This window comes from Symphalangus syndactylus, chromosome 12, assembly GCF_028878055.3.
Source record: "Symphalangus syndactylus isolate Jambi chromosome 12, NHGRI_mSymSyn1-v2.1_pri, whole genome shotgun sequence".
NCBI classification, from domain to species: Eukaryota; Metazoa; Chordata; class Mammalia; order Primates; family Hylobatidae; genus Symphalangus; species Symphalangus syndactylus.
In genome coordinates, this window is record NC_072441.2 from 139,278,952 (window position 1) to 139,295,596 (window position 16,645).

Sequence of the window (16,645 nt, forward strand, 5' to 3'; positions counted from 1 at the left end):
ATTTTCTAGTTTATTTGCATAGAGGTGTTTGTAGTATTCTTTGATGGTAGATTGTATTTCTGTGGGATCGGTGGTGATATCCCCTTTTTCATTTTTTATTGCACCTATTTTATTCTTCCCTCTTTTCTTCTCTATTAGTCTTGCTAGCAGTCTATCAATTTCGTTGATCTTTTCAAAAAAAAAAACCAGCTCCTGGATTCATTAATTTTTTGAAGGGTTTTTTTGTGTCTCTATTTCCTTCAGTTCTGCTCTGATTTTAGTTATTTCTAGCCTTCTGCTAGCGTTTGAATGTGTTTGCTCTTGCTTTTCTAGTTCTTTTAATTGTGATGTTAGGGTGTCAATTTTGGATCTTTCCTGCTTTCTCTTGTGGGCATTTAGTGCTATAAACTTCCCTCTACACACTGCTTTGAATGTGTCCCAGAGATTCTGGTATGTTGTGTCTTTGTTCTCGTTGGTTTCAAAGAACATCTTTATTTCTGCCTTCATTTCATTATGTACCCAATAGTCATTCAGGAGCAGGTTGTTCAGTTTCCATGTAGTTGAGCGGTTTTGAGTGAGTTTCTTAATCCTGAGTTCTAGTTTGATTGCACTGTGGTCTGAGAGACAGTTTGTTATAATTTCTGTTCTTTTACATTTGCTGAGGAGAGCTTTACTTCCAACTATGTGCTCAATTTTGGAATAGGTGTGGAGTGGTGCTGAAAAAAATGTATATTCTGTTGATTTGGGGTGGAGAGTTCTGTAGATGTCTATTAGGTCCACTTTGTGCAGAGCTGAGTTCAATTCCTGGATATCCTTGTTAACTTTCTGTCTCGTTGATCTGTCTAATGTTGACAGTGGGGTGTTAAAATCTCCCATTATTATTGTGTGGGAGTTTAAGTCCCTTTGTAGGTCACTCAGGACTTGCTTTATGAATCTGGGTGCTCTTGTGTTGGGTGCATATATATTTAGGATAGTTAGCTCTTCTTGTTGAATTGATCCCTTTACCATTATGTATGGCCTTCTTTGTCTCTTTTGATCTTTGTTGGTTTAAAGTCTATTTTATCAGAGACTAGGATTGCAACCCCTGCCTTTTTTTTGTTTTCCATTTGCTTGATAGATCTTCCTCCATCTCTTTATTTTGAGTCTATGTGTGTCTCTGCACGTGAGATGGGTTTCCTGAATACAGCACACTGATGGGTCCTGACTCCTTATCCAGTTTGCCAGTCTGTGTCTTTTAATTGGAGCATTTAGCCCATTTACATTTAAAGTTAATATTATTATGTGTGAATCTGATCCTGTCATTATGATGTTAGTTGGTTATTTTGCTTGTTAGTTGATGCAGTTTCTTCCTAGCCTCGATGGTCTTTACAATTTGGCATGTTTTTTGCAGGGGCTGGTACCAGTTGTTCCTTTCTATGTTTAGTGCTTCCTTCAGGAGCTCTTTTAGGGCAGGCCTGGTGGTGACAAAATCTCTCAGTGTTTGCTTGTCTGTAAAGTATTTTATTTCTCCTTCACTTATGAAGCTTAGTTTGGCTGGATAGGAAATTCTGGGTTGAAAATTCTTTTCTTTAAGAATGTTGAATATCGGCCCCCACTCTCTTCTGGCTTGTAGAATTTCTGCCAAGAGATCAGCTGTTAGTCTGATGGGCTTCCCTTTGTGGGTAACCCGACCTTTCTCTCTGGCTGCCCTTAACATTTTTTCCTTCATTTCAACTTTGGTGAATGTGACAATTATGTGTCTTGGAGTTGCTCTTCTCGAGGAGTATCTTTGTGGTGTTCTCTGTATTTCCTGAATCTGAATGTTGGCCTGCCTTGCTAGATTGGGGAAGTTCTCCTGGATAATATCTTGCAGAGTGTTTTCCAACTTGGTTCCATTCTCCCCATCATTTTCAGGTACACCAGTCAGATGTAGGTTTGGTCTTTTCACATAGTCCCAAATTTCTTGGAGGCTTTGTTCATTTCTTTTTATTCTTTTTTCTCTAAACTTCCCTTCTCGCTTCATTTGATTCACTTCATCTTCCATCAGCGATACCCTTTCTTCCAGTTGATCGCATCAGCTACCGAGGCTTCTGCAATCTTCACGTAGTTCTCGACACTTGGCTTTCAGCTCCATCAGCTCCTTTAAGCCCTTCTCTCCATTGGTTATTCTAGTTATCCATTTGTCTAATTTTTTTTCAAAGTTTTTAACTTCTTTGCTATTGTTTTGAATTTCCTCCCGTAGCTCGGAGTAGTTTGATCGTCTGAAGCCTTCTTCTCTCATCTCTTCAAAGTCATTCTCCGTCCAGCTTTGTTCCGTTGCTGGTGAGGAACTGCGTTCCTTTGAAGGAGGAGAGGTGCTCTGCTTTTTAGAGTTTCCAGTTTTTCTGCTCTGTTTTTTCCCCATCTTTGTGGTTTTATCTACTTTTGGTCTTTGATGATGGTGATGTACAGATGGGTTTTTGGTGTGAATGTCCTTTCTGTTTGTTAGTTTTTCTTCTACCAGACAGGACCCTCAGCTGCAGGTCTGTTGGAGTTTACTAGAGGTCCACTCCAGACCCTGTCTGGCTGGGTGTCAGCAGAGGTGGCTGCAGAACAGCGGATTTTCGTGAGACCACAAATTCAGCTGTCTGATAGTTCCTCTGGAAGTTTTGTCTCAGAGGAGTACCTGGCCGAGTGAGGTGTCAGTCTGTCCCTACTGGGTGGTGCCTCCCAGTTAGGCTGCTCAGGGGTCAGGGACCCACTTTAGGAGGCAGTTTGTCCGTTCTCAGATCTCCAGCTGCATGCTGGGAGAACCAGTACTCTCTTCAAAGCTGTCAGTCAGACAGGGACATTTAAGTCTGCAGAGGTTCCTGCTGAATTTTTTTTGTTGTTGTTTATACTTTAGGTTTTAGAGTACATGTGCACAATGTGCAGGTTTGTTACATATGTATCCATGTGCCATGTTGTTTTGCTGCAACCATTAACTCGTCATCTAGCATTAGGAATATCTTCCTGCTGAATTTTTGTTTGTCTGTGCCCTGCCCCCAGAGGTGGAGCCTACAGAGGCAGGCAGGCCTCCTTGAGCTGTGGTGGGCTCCACCCAGTTCGAGCTTCCTGGCTGCTTTGTTTACCTAAGCAAGCCTGGGAAATGGCGGGTGCCCCTCCCCCAGCCTGGCTGCCGCCTTGCAGTTTGATCTCAGACTGCTGTGCTAGCAATCAGCGAGACTCTGTGGGCATAGGACCCTCCGAGCCAGGTGCAGGACACAATCTCCTGGTGTGCCGTTTTACAGGCCCATTGGAAAAGCGCAGTATTAGGGTGGGACTTACTTACCCAATTTTCCAGGTGCCGTCTGTTACCCCTTTCTTTGACTAGGAAAGGGAACTCCCTGACCCCTTGCACTTCCCGAGTGAGGCAATGCCTCGCCCTGCTTTGGCTCGCACACAGTGCGCTGCACCGACTGTCCTGCACCCACTGTTTGGCACTCCCAAGTGAGATGAAACTGGTACCTCAAACAGAAATGCAGAAATCACCCATCTTCTGTGTCGCTCAGGCTGGGAGCTGTAGACCGGAGCTGTTCCTATTCGGCCATCTTGGCTCCACCCCCCTCTCTTTTCACTATTTTGAAATAGACAATACATCATTAACTGTAGTCACCATGTTGCATAATAGAATACCAGAACTTATGCCTCCTGACCTGAAACCTTGTACCCATTGACCAACATCTTCTCCTTCACTTTCTATCCCATTGCCCCCAGCCTCTGGCAACCACCATTCTCTACCTCTGAGTCTCATACTCTCTACTTCTGAGTTCTCATACTCTGTACTTCTGAGTGAGTTCAACTTTTTTAGATTCCACAGATAAATGAGATCATATGATATTTATCTCTCTGTGCCTGGCTTATTTCACTTAGCATAGGTCCTCTAGGTTCATCTATGTTGTCACAAATAACAGAATTTCCTGGGTTTTTTGTAAGGCTGAATATTAATAGTACTCCATTGTGTATATATACCACATTTTAAAAATCCACTTATCCGTTGATGGACAGTTAGGTTGTTTGCATATCTTGGCTATTGTGAGTAATACTGGCACGGTTGTGGGAGGACAGCCATCTCGTCAATATACTGATTTCAACTCCCTTGGATACATACCCAGTAGTGGGATTACTGGATCATATCATAATTCTATTTTTAGTTTTCTGAGGAACCTCCCATTCTGTTTTCCAAAATGGCTCTACTACTTTACCATACCACCAATAGTGTATAAGGGTTCCCTTTTCTCCACATCCCCACCAAAACTTATCTATCTTTGATAATAGCCAATCCAACAGGAATGAGGTGACATCTTATTGTGATTTTAATTTGCATTTCTCTGATAATAAGCAATATTGAGCACTTTTTCATATATCTGCTGGCCATTGTGTGTCTTCTTTTGAGCAATGTCTACTTATGTCCTTTGCCCATTTTTAATAGGGTTATCTGTTTTCTTGTTATTGAGTAGTTTGAATTCCTTGTATATTTTGGATATTAGCCCCTTTTCTAATGTATGATTTACAAATATTTTCTCCCAGTCTGTGGGTTGTCTCTTCATTCTATTAATGGATTCCTTTGCTGTGTAGAAGTTTCTTAGTTTGATGCCATCCTATTTGTCTATTTTTGCTTTTGTTGTCTATGTTTGTGGGGTCATATCCAAGAAATCACTGCCCAAACTTAATATCAGAAAGGTTTTCCTATATGTTTCTTTCTAGTAGTTTTACCGTTTCAGGTCTTACATTTGCGTTTTTAATCCATTTTGAGTGAAAAATAGATATATAGTCTTTAAAGTCTTAAAGTTAATAAGAAAAAGAGGGCAAAAGATATGAACAGAGTAATGTAGTTTTATGTGTGTGCATATATGTATATGTATACACACACACGTAAATATATATACACACATATATACATATATCCATATACATACATTATATATGTGTGTGTATGTGTATTTACTAGTGAGACTGAGAATCATATATATGTGTATATATATATACACACACATTATATATACACATATATATATGATTCTCAGTCTCACTAGTAAATTGAAGAAATTCAAATTAAAACAACAATGAAATATCATTTTATGGACATCATGCCAGCAAACATTAAAAGGCTGACAACACCAAGTATTGTTCAGGATATGAAAAAACCTATCTCTAATTATACTTCTGGGAGCATGCTCTGGGGTGCAATTTAGCCACATTTAACAATATTGAAGAAAAGCACATTCTATGGCCCAAAAGGGCAGTTTTGCATTTTGCAGAAAGAGTCTTTTAAAGGAATATTTATCTGTGCCATTGTTTGTAATAGCTAAAAGTTAGAAATGACTTCAGTGTTCCTAAACAAAAGAAGGAATAAATAAACTGTGGTATAGTAACACAATGCAATGTCACGTAGCAATTAGAGCTACAACTATCAAAATGGAAAAGCAAATTCTAGAATATGCATAGTAAGATATCATTTACATAAACTTTGAAAATATGCAGAACAACACCACATATTGTTTATGATGCATACATATGTAGCAACAGTATGAAACTACGCATGAGAATGAAAAACACTGAGTTGAGGGTGGTGTTTGCCTCAGGAGAGGGAGGAAAAAGAATGAGATCAACTAGGAGCATACACAGCTTCAATTATATCTGAAATATTTTACTTATTTTTAAAAGAACTGAAGCAAAAAGAAAATCTGTCATTTAAATTCACCAGATTAACAAATTAAGGTAGAAAAACCATGCAATCATCTCAATAGATTTAGAAAAAGCATCTGATGGAGGGTGGAGCCAAGATGGCCGAATAGGAACAGAGCCGGTCTACAGCTCCCAGCCTGAGCGACACAGAAGACGGGTGATTTCTGCATTTCTGTTTCAGGTACCAGTTTCATCTCACTTGGGAGTGCCAAACAGTGGGTGCAGGACAGTCGGTGAAGCGCACTGTGCGCAAGCCGAAGCAGGGCGAGGCATTGCCTCACTTGGGAAGCGCAAGGGGTCAGGGAGTTCCCTTTCCTAGTCAAAGAAAGGGGTAACAGACGGCACCTGGAAAACTGGGTCAGTCCCACCCTAATACTGCGCTTTTCCAACGGGCCTGTAAAACGGCACACCAGGAGATTGTGTCCTGCACCTGGCTCGGAGGGTCCTATGCCCACAGAGTCTCGCTGATTGCTAGCACAGCAGTCTGAGATCAAACTGCAAGGCGGCAGCCAGGCTGGGGGAGGGGCACCCGCCATTTCCCAGGCTTGCTTAGGTAAACAAAGCAGCCAGGAAGCTCGAACTGGGTGGAGCCCACCACAGCTCAAGGAGGCCTGCCTGCCTCTGTAGGCTCCACCTCTGGGGGCAGGGCACAGACAAACAAAAATTCAGCAGGAACCTCTGCAGACTTAAATGTCCCTGTCTGACTGACAGCTTTGAAGAGAGTACTGGTTCTCCCAGCACGCAGCTGGAGATCTGAGAACAGACAGACTGCCTCCTAAAGTGGGTCCCTGACCCCTGAGCAGCCTAACTGGGAGGCACCACCCAGTAGGGACAGACTGACACCTCACTTGGCCGGGTACTCCTCTGAGACAAAACTTCCAGAGGAACTATCAGACAGCTGAATTTGTGGTCTCACGAAAATCCGCTGTTCTGCAGCCACCTCTGCTGACACCCAGCCAAACAGGGTCTGGAGTGGACCTCTAGTAAACTCCAACAGACCTGCAGCTGAGGGTCCTGTCTGGTAGAAGAAAAACTAACAAACAGAAACGACATTCACACCAAAAACCCATCTGTACATCACCATCATCAAAGACCAAAAGTAGATAAAACCACAAAGATGGGGAAAAAACAGAGCAGAAAAACTGGAAACTCTAAAAAGCAGAGCACCTCTCCTCCTCCAAAGGAACGCAGTTCCTCACCAGCAACGGAACAAAGCTGGATGGAGGATGACTTCGACGAGTTGAGAGAAGAAGGCTTCAGACGATCAAACTACTCTGAGCTATGGAAGGAAATTCAAAACAATAGCAAAGAAGTTAAAAACTTTGAAAAAAAATTAGAATGGATAACTAGAATAACCAATGGAGAGAAGGGCTTAAAGGAGCTGGAGCTGAAAGCCAAGTGTCAAGAACTACGTGAAGATTGCAGAAGCCTCAGTAGCAGATGCGATCAACTGGAAGAAAGGGTATCATCAGTGATGGAAGATGAAATGAATGAAATGAAGCGAGAAGGGAAGTTTAGAGAAAAAAGAATAAAAAGAAATGAACAAAGCCTCCAAGAAATTTGGGACTATGTGAAAAGACCAAACCTATGTCTGATTGGTGTACCTGAAAATGACGGGGAGAATGGAACCAAGTTGGAAAACACTCTGCAAGATATTATCCAGGAGAACTTCCCCAATCTAGCAAGGCAGGCCAACATTCAGATTCAGGAAATACAGAGAACACCACAAAGATACTCCTCGAGAAGAGCAACTCCAAGACACATAATTGTCAGATTCACGAAAGTTGAAATGAAGGAAAAAATGTTAAGGGCAGCCAGAGAGAAAGGTGGGGTTACCCACAAAGGGAAGCCCATCAGACTAACAGCTGATCTCTCGGCAGAAATTCTACAAGCCAGAAGAGAGTGGGGGCCGATATTCAACATTCTTAAAGAAAAGAATTTTCAACCCAGAATTTCATATCCTGCCAAACTAAGCTTCATAAGTGAAGGAGAAATAAAATACTTTACTTTACAGACAAGCAAACGCTGAGTGATTTTGTCACCACCAGGCCTGCCCTAAAAGAGCTCCTGAAGGAAGCACTAAACATGGAAAGGAACAACCGGTACCAGCCACTGCAAAAACATGCCAAATTGTAAAGACCATCAAGGCTAGGAAGAAACTGCATCAACTAATGAGCAAAATAACCAACTAACGAGCAAAATAACCAACTAACATCATAATGACAAGATCAGATTCACACATAACAATATTAACTTTAAATGTAAATGGGCTAAATGCTCCAATTAAAAGACACAGACTGGCAAACTGGATAAGGAGTCAGGACCCATCAGTGTTCTGTATTCAGGAAACCCATCTCACGTGCAGAGACACACATAGACTCAAAATAAAGGGATGGAGGAAGATCTATCAAGCAAATGGAAAACAAAAAAAGGCAGGGGTTGCAATCCTAGTCTCTGATAAAATAGACTTTAAACCAACAAAGATCAAAAGAGACAAAGAAGGCCATTACATAATGGTAAAGAGATCAATTCAACAAGAAGAGCTAACTATCCTAAATATATATGCACCCAACACAGGAGCATCCAGATTCATAAAGCAAGTCCTGAGTGACCTACAAAGGGACTTAAACTCCCACACAATAATAATGGGAGATTTTAACACCCACTGTCAACATTAGACAGATCAACGAGACAGAAAGTTAACAAGGATATCCAGGAATTGAACTCAGCTCTGCACAAAGTGGACCTAATAGACATCTACAGAACTCTCCACCCCATATTAACAGAATATACATTTTTTTCAGCACCACACCACACCTATTCCAAAATTGAGCACATAGTTGGAAGTAAAGCTCTCCTCAGCAAATGTAAAAGAACAGAAATTATAACAAACTGTCTCTCAGACCACAGTGCAATCAAACTAGAACTCAGGATTAAGAAACTCACTCAAAACCGCTCAACTACATGGAAACTGAACAACCTGCTTCTGAATGACTATTGGGTACATAATGAAATGAAGGCAGAAATAAAGATGTTCTTTGAAACCAACGAGAACAAAGACACAACATACCAGAATCTCTGGGACACATTCAAAGCAGTGTGTAGAGGGAAATTTTTTATAGCACTAAATGCCCACAAGAGAAAGCAGGAAAGATCCAAAATTGACACCCTAACATCACAATTAAAAGAACTAGAAAAGCAAGAGCAAACACATTCAAAAGCTAGCAGAAAGCTAGAAATAACTAAAATCAGAGCAGAACTAAAGGAAATAGAGACACAAAAAACCCTTGAAAAAATTAATGAATCCAGGAGCTGGTTTTTTAAAAAGATCAACAAAATTGATAGACCGATAGCAAGACTAATAAAGAAGAAAAGAGAGAAGAATCAAATAGATGCAATAAAAAATGAAAAAGGGGATATCACCACCGATCCCACAGAAATACAATCTACCATCAAAGAATACTACAAACACCTCTATGCAAATAAACTAGAAAATCTAGAAGAAATGGATAAATTCCTCGACAAATACACCCTCCCAAGACTAAACCAGGAAGAAGTTGAATCTCTGAACAGACCGATAACAGGTTCTGAAATTGTGGCAATAATCAATAGCTTAGCAACCAAAAGAGTCCAGGACCTGATGGATTCACAGCCGAATTCTACCAGAGGTACAAGGAGGAACTGGTACCATTCCTTCTGAAACTATTCCAATCAATAGAAAAAGAGGGAATCCTCCCTAACACATTTTATGAAGCCAGCATCGTCCTGATACCAAAGCCTGCCAGAGACATAACCAAAAAAAGAGAATTTCAGACCAATATCCTTGATGAACATTGATGCAAAAATCCTCAATAAAATACCAGCAAACCAAATCCAGCAGCACATCAACAAGCTTATCCACCATAATCAAGTGGGCTTCATCCCTGGGATGCAAGGCTGGTTCAACATACGCAAATCAATAAATGTAATCCAGCACATAAACAGAACCAAAGACAAAAACCACATGATTATCTCAATAGATGCAGAAAAGGCCTTTGACAAAATTCAACAATGCTTCATGCTAAAAACTCTCAAAAAATTAGGTATTGATGGGATGTATCTCAAAATGATAAGAGCTATCTATGACAAACCCACAGCCAATATCATACTGAATGGGCAAAAACTGGAAGCATTCCCTCTGAAAACTGGCACAAGACAGGGATGCCCTCTCTCACCACTCCTATTCAACATAGTGCTGGAAGTTCTGGCCAGAGCAATCAGGCAGGAGAAGGAAATAAAGGGTATTCAATTAGGAAAAGAGGAAGTCAAATTGTCCCTGTTTGCAGATGACATGATTGTATATCTAGAAAACCCCATTGTCTCAGCCCAAAATCTCCTTAAGCTGATTAGCAACTTCAGCAAAATCTCAGGATACAAAATCAATGTACAAAAATCACAAGCATTCTTGTACACCAATCACAGACAAACAGAGAGCCAAATCATGAGTGAACTCCCATTCACAATTGCTTCAAAGAGAATAAAATACCTAGGAATTCAACTTACAAGGGATGTGAAGGACCTCTTCAAGGAGAACTACAAACCACTGCTCAATGAAATAAAAGAGGATACAAACAAATGGAAGAACATTCCATGCTCATGGGTTGGAAGAATCAATATCGTGAAAATGGCCATACTGCCCAAGGTAATTTATAGACTCAATGCCATCCCCATCAAGCTACCAATGACTTTCTTCACAGAATTGGAAAAAACTACTTTAAAGTTCATATGGAACCAAAAAAGAGCCCGCATTGCCAAGTCAATCCTAAGCCAAAAGAACAAACCTGGAGGCATCACGCTACCTGACTTCAAACTATACTACGAGGCTAGAGTAACCAAAACAGCACGGTACTGGTACCACAACAGAGACATAGATCAATGGAACAGAACAGAGCCCTCAGAAATGATGCCACATATCTTCAACTATCAGATCTTTGACAAACCTGACAAAAACAAGAAATGGGGAAAGGATTCCCTATTTAATAAATGGTGCTGGGAAAACTGGCTAGCCATATGTAGAAAGCTGAAACTGGATCCCTTCCTTACACCTTATACAAAAATTAATTCAAGATGGATTAAAGACTTAAATGTTAGACCTAAAACCATTAAAATCCTACAAGAAAACCTAGGCAATACCATTCAGGACATAGGCGTGGGCAAGGACTTCATGTCTAAAACACCAAAAGCAATGGCAACAAAAGCCAAAATTGACAAATGGGATCTAATTAAACTAAAGAGCTTCTGCACAGCAAAAGAAACTACCATCAGAGTGAACAGGCAACCTACAGAATGGGAGAAAATTTTTGCAACCTACTCATCTGACAAAGGGCTAATATCCAGAATCTACAATGAACTCAAACAAATTTACAAGAAAAAAACAACCCCATCAAAAAGTGGGCAAAGGACATGAACAGACACTTCTCAAAAGAAGACATTTATGCAGCCAAAAAACACATGAAAAAATGCTCATCATCACTGGCCATCAGAGAAATGCAAATCAAAGCCACAGTGAGATACCATCTCACACCAGTTAGAATGGCCATCATTAAAAAGTCAGGAAACAACAGGTGCTGGAGAGGATGTGGAGAAATAGGAACACTTTTACACTGTTGGTGGGACTGCAAACTAGTTCAACCATTGTGGAAGTCAGTGTGGCGATTCCTCAGGGATCTAGAACTAGAAATACCATTTGACCCAGCCATCCCATTACTGGGTATATACCCAAAGGACTATAAATCATGCTACTATAAAGACACATGCACACGTATGTTTATTGCAGCACTATTCACAATAGCAAAGAGTTGGAACCAACCCAAATGTCCAACAACGATAGACTGGATTAAGAAAATGTGGCACATATACACCATGGAATACTATGCAGCCATAAAAATGATGAGTTCATGTCCTTTGTAGGGACATGGATGAAACTGGAAAACATCATTCTCAGTAAACTATCGCAAGGACAAAAAACCAAACACCGCATGTTCTCACTCACAGGTGGGAATTGAACAATGAGAACTCATGGACACAGGAAGGGGAACATCACACTCTGGGGACTGTTGTGGGGTGGGGGGAGGGGGGAGGGACAGCATTAGGAGATATACCTAATGCTAAATGACGAGTTAATGGGTGTTTGGCACATGGATACATATGTAACAAACCTGCACATTGTGCACATGTATCCTAAAACCTGAAGTATAATAATAATAATAAAATAAATAAATAAAAAAGAAAAAGCATCTGATGAAATTCAGCCACACTAATTCATGATTTAAAAAAAAAAAAAAAACCTTAAACTAAGAAGAGAACCTTAACATGATAAGAATTTTCTGCCAAAAACCAACAGCAAATATCATGTATGATGGTGAAATGTTAGAAGTATTTCTTTCAAAGCCAAGAACAAACTAGGATGTCTGGAGGTCCTAGACAGTGCAGTATGACTAGTGTGCATAGTCTTGGAGGAGGAGGGAGGAAAAGGGAAAGAAAAATAAATTTAAGCAACACCGAGACAACTTTTCATGTATATCGGATTGGCAAATATTAAAATGACTGATAACACCACAGATGTTGGAGGATGGAAGCATCAGGAACTCTTTCACTGTTGGTGGAGCTGTAAATGGGCATACCACTTTGAAGAGTAAATTGTCAATATCTGGTAAACTTGAAGATGTGCATATAATATTATCCGGCAATTCCACTTTTAGATATTGTAATCGAGAAAAATTAGGAAGCAACCTAAATGTCCGTGAACAGAGAATAAGTAAGTCAGGTGCAGTTCATTCATACAATTAGCTACTATATAGGTGTTGAAACAAATGAACTAAGTTTTCATGCACAGATGTGGTTAAATCTCAAAATGTAACATTAAATGAGAAACATCAGTTATAAAAGGACAAAGTCAGTACAATACAATTAATGTCCGTTTTAAGAACACACAAAGCAATCCCACATATTGTTATGGTTATACCTATATGCATTAAATGTATAAAAACTGGTATAGAGTGATTTTTTAAAAACTTTGAGCAAATTACCTTTGAGGAGGAAAGAAAACATGGGGGCTGTTAGCTGTATCTGTGATTTTTCTTCCTGAGAAAAAGAAGAGCAGACTACAACAAATACAGCAAAATATTTCTTAACCTCTTAAACCTGGATGGTGCAATATGAGTTTCTATTACATTATTTTTACCTTTATTTCTTTATGTTTGAAATACAGTAATCCCACCTTATCCAAGGGGGATACATTCCAAGACCCCCAGTGGATGCCTGAAACCACAATACCAAAGCCCAAAAATATTATGCGCAATTTTTTTTCTTTCTTCACAATTTCACAGATAGAAGATTCATCCTTACTATGGATCTTAGCAACCTCAGCATGCAATTTTTTTTTCTTTCCTTATTAAGTCAAGAACTTTCAACTTCTCACTAAAAGAAGTACTTCATGGCTTCTCTTTGGCATATTCGAATTGCCCACGTCACTACTCTTGCACTTTGGGGCCATGACTAAGTAAAATAAGGATTACCTGAACCCAAGCATTGCCATACAAAGTCAATCTGATAAATCAAGACAGTTACTGACTGACTAACGGGCAGATAGCACATACACATGGATCTCTATACAAAGGGATGATTCCCGCCCGGGACAGAATAAAGCAAGATGACTACTCAGAATGGCATGCAATTTAAACTTAGGAATTGTTTATTTCTGAGTTTTCCATTTAATATTTTCAGACTGGTTGATCTCGGGTAACAGAAACCCTGGAAAGTGGAATTGCCAATAAGGGAGGATTCCTGTGTTATATTATCAAATGATTAATTTAAAAATGATGAAAGATCATGGCACAGTGGAATCTCAGAATTGGAAGAAAACTCAGAAGTTATTTAATTAGCTATGTCATTTCTCAAGAGTCCCACAGGCTTGGCTTTTATGACCCTAGTGACGGCGAGCTCACTACCTATTAGGCAACTTCAGTTCTGGTCAGGTTTCCCTGTTAGAACAAATACCCTCGGCCAGGTGCGGTGGCTCATGCCTATAATCCCAGCATTTTGGGAGGTCGAGGAAGGTGGATTGCCTGAGCTCAAGAGTTCAAGATCAGCCCGGGCAACACGGTGAAACCCCGTCTCTACTAAAACACAAAAAATTAGCTGGGCGTGGCGGCACATACCTGTAATCCCAGCTACTGGGGAGGCTGAGGCAGGAGAATTGCTTGAACCTGGGAGGCAGAGGTTGCAGTGAGCCGAGATCGTGCCATTGCACTCCAGCCTGGGTGACCCAGCAAAACTCTGTCTCTAAGAAAAACAAACAACAAACAGGAAAAAAAGAAAACAAATTCCCTCGCATGGAACCAAAATCTGTCTCCTTTTATCCCCCTGGCCCAGCATAAGGGTTTTGACTTTGCCTTCACAGACTTGACTGGGGGTCTGGAGCCTTAAACTCTGGCCCTGGTTTTCTCATGACCTCCTGGATAAAACTTTCCAGTCTCTTGCCCTCATTTCTCCATCTATCAATTATATGATGTGAATGGTCACTCAAGGCTCTAACATCCAACAAGTCTGTAAGATTAATGTTTTCCCAAAACTTTGGTACAGCAGGGCCTTCTATAAAAACATAATTTCTAAAAAATAAAATTCGTCTCTTCAAAAGCATGCATATTGCTTAAAACAAGGCTTAACCTTCTGTCTTAAAACTTGCCTGGTAAGACTGTGCCATTCGGCGAAAGTAGAAGTGCACGGCTCTACACAAACAGAAGGCCCGGCCGGGGCAGCGGAGGCGAGCTGCCCAAGAGATTGAGAGCCAGCCTCCCCAGGCTAAGGCTCGCAGTTTCCCAGCAGCCACATGCATCCCAGGCCCAGTGTGGCTCAGTGGAGAGGTGCTCCCTCAATGTCCCCTTGGGGGAAGCCTTGTAGCTAGCCTCCTGGGAAACACTGGGGAAGGAATCCTTCAACCTGCCCCTTCTCCATCTATAGAAGCCCTTCACGTCATTCAAGACCCAAGTTTCTGCCTATCCGAGGCTGGCCCACGTCTCCTGCAAGAGAATGAACCCTCTTTCCACAAGCCATTCTTCATATTTCTGATAGAAGTGAAATTTTTTCTTTAACAAACTCTCACGTCTTGCTTTCTATGTGTTAGGCACTTCTGAGCACTTTGTATATGCTGATTTATCTAGATAGATGCTAGTTGAATCTCCATTTTACAGATGAAAAGCTAAGGCACAGAGCAGTTGAGTCACCTGTCCAAGCTCACACAGCTAGTTTTTAGCAGAGCTGGGGTTTGAATCTGGACAATCTGGTCCCAGAGTATGTGTTTTTCTTCCTACTGTGCTAGGCTCAACTTATGTTTGAGTGGTTTACACATGTGTCTTATATCCCCCAGTAACTCATCTGTTTTGTAACCCGCTTTTCTCACTTAATACTTTATCATGTACATCTTTCCATGCCATTAAATATTATTCCATAACATTATTTTTTAATGACTGCCCTAGAAATCCACTATGATATACAACCAGCTCGATTGTCAGACATTTAAGTTGCTTTTGCTTTTTCACTACCATCAACAATGATTTGGTAAATACACTTATAATTAAATCTCTGCATACATCTCTGTTTCTTTAGGATCTGTTCCAGAAGGAACTGCTGGATCAAAGCATGTGCGAACTCTTAAGGCTTCTGATACATTTTGCCAAATTACCCCTTGAAGGACTTAGCAGCAGTGAATGGGAGAAGCTGTTCCCCAGGGTCCTGACCCACCCAACTATAATCACACAATAAGGAAGTAAGGGGGATGGGGGAGGGATATTATTGCTTTCATTTGTTGTTTTTTTTTTTTATAAGTAAAGAAAAACTTGTTTATTCCTTATGATTATTTGTATTTTTTCTTTTATAAATATTCTTTGTTTATTATTCAAATCAGCATGCTATTCTCCTTTTTGTTTGCAAGAAGAGAAAGAGAAAAACACTTAGAAGATAAAATCCCGGATTTCGTTCCTCCTCTATGGGCAGAGACAGGAGCTAATAAGAATGTAACATGCATTTGCAGACTTCTTATCAGAAACCTTAGCAAAAATTAACTTTAAGCAAATCCTCTGCCCCTACCAGCTTCCAGGATCTGAGGGGTAAGAACGCCCCAGGCAGTGGCCCTACCTGTCCTGGGCAATGCCCTGCCAGGCTGTGTAATGGGTGGGTGTACAGGCGTCCAGACACAGGGGTCAGAGCATTACCCAGGCCAAATCCCAGCTCTACCACTAACAACCATGGGACCTTGAGCAAGTTGTTTCAACTCTCCCTGCCTCCGTTTCTCCATTTGTAAAATGGGAATAATAATGATTGATAATACTTTATTTGGCTGCTGTGAGGGTCATATAAGTGCATATAGAGAGCATTTAAACCACCTGGCACATATTAAGAACCATGTAACTATTAGCTGTTATTATTATTGTTTTGCTCAAGATTTTCTCTGATTATAGCTACGCTGCTTCCATTCTTTTGTAATTCACATTGAAGGAGGATTTCCTTTGGGCATGTTATATACATATTTTGTCTACACAAAAAAACAAAAAAAAAGTGAATATTATAAAACAATAAAAACAAACATTTGAATGAAATTCATTCAGCAAATTTGAACCCCACTATGTAGTAGGACTCATGCTGGCTACGGAGATGAAATGTAATTCCTGCCTTCAAAGATTCCTTGAATGAGACAAAGAAAACAAGATGTACACCGAGACTGCAATAGCAGGTAGACTAAGAGCAGGGCCAGTTGTGGGACACCTTTTACAGGCCACTTTAAAACATCTCAATATCCCTGTCCCTCCAGCCACCACTGAGTGACGGGTTCTACACAGGCCTTGGTCAGCCTCTTGCAGGTGCAACCTGACAGAGCCACATCTGAGGCCATGACACATGCCTCTCACTTTCTGCCTGAGGCTTCTCGGAAGTCCCAGGGAGAGTT

At 40.6% G+C, this 16,645-nt stretch overlaps 1 long non-coding RNA gene across 1 annotated transcript in view; it reads left to right on the top strand.

Annotated features, from left to right (window-relative positions):
* Window positions 1–15,470, top strand: part of LOC134734595 (uncharacterized) — a 320,879-nt gene extending 305,409 nt beyond the window's left edge. Inside the window, exon 3 of the long non-coding RNA XR_010117730.1 lies at window positions 15,310–15,470. This is a non-coding gene — a long non-coding RNA (uncharacterized lncRNA). The remainder of the gene's footprint in view (window positions 1–15,309) is intronic.
* Window positions 15,471–16,645: the final 1,175 nt, after the last annotated feature.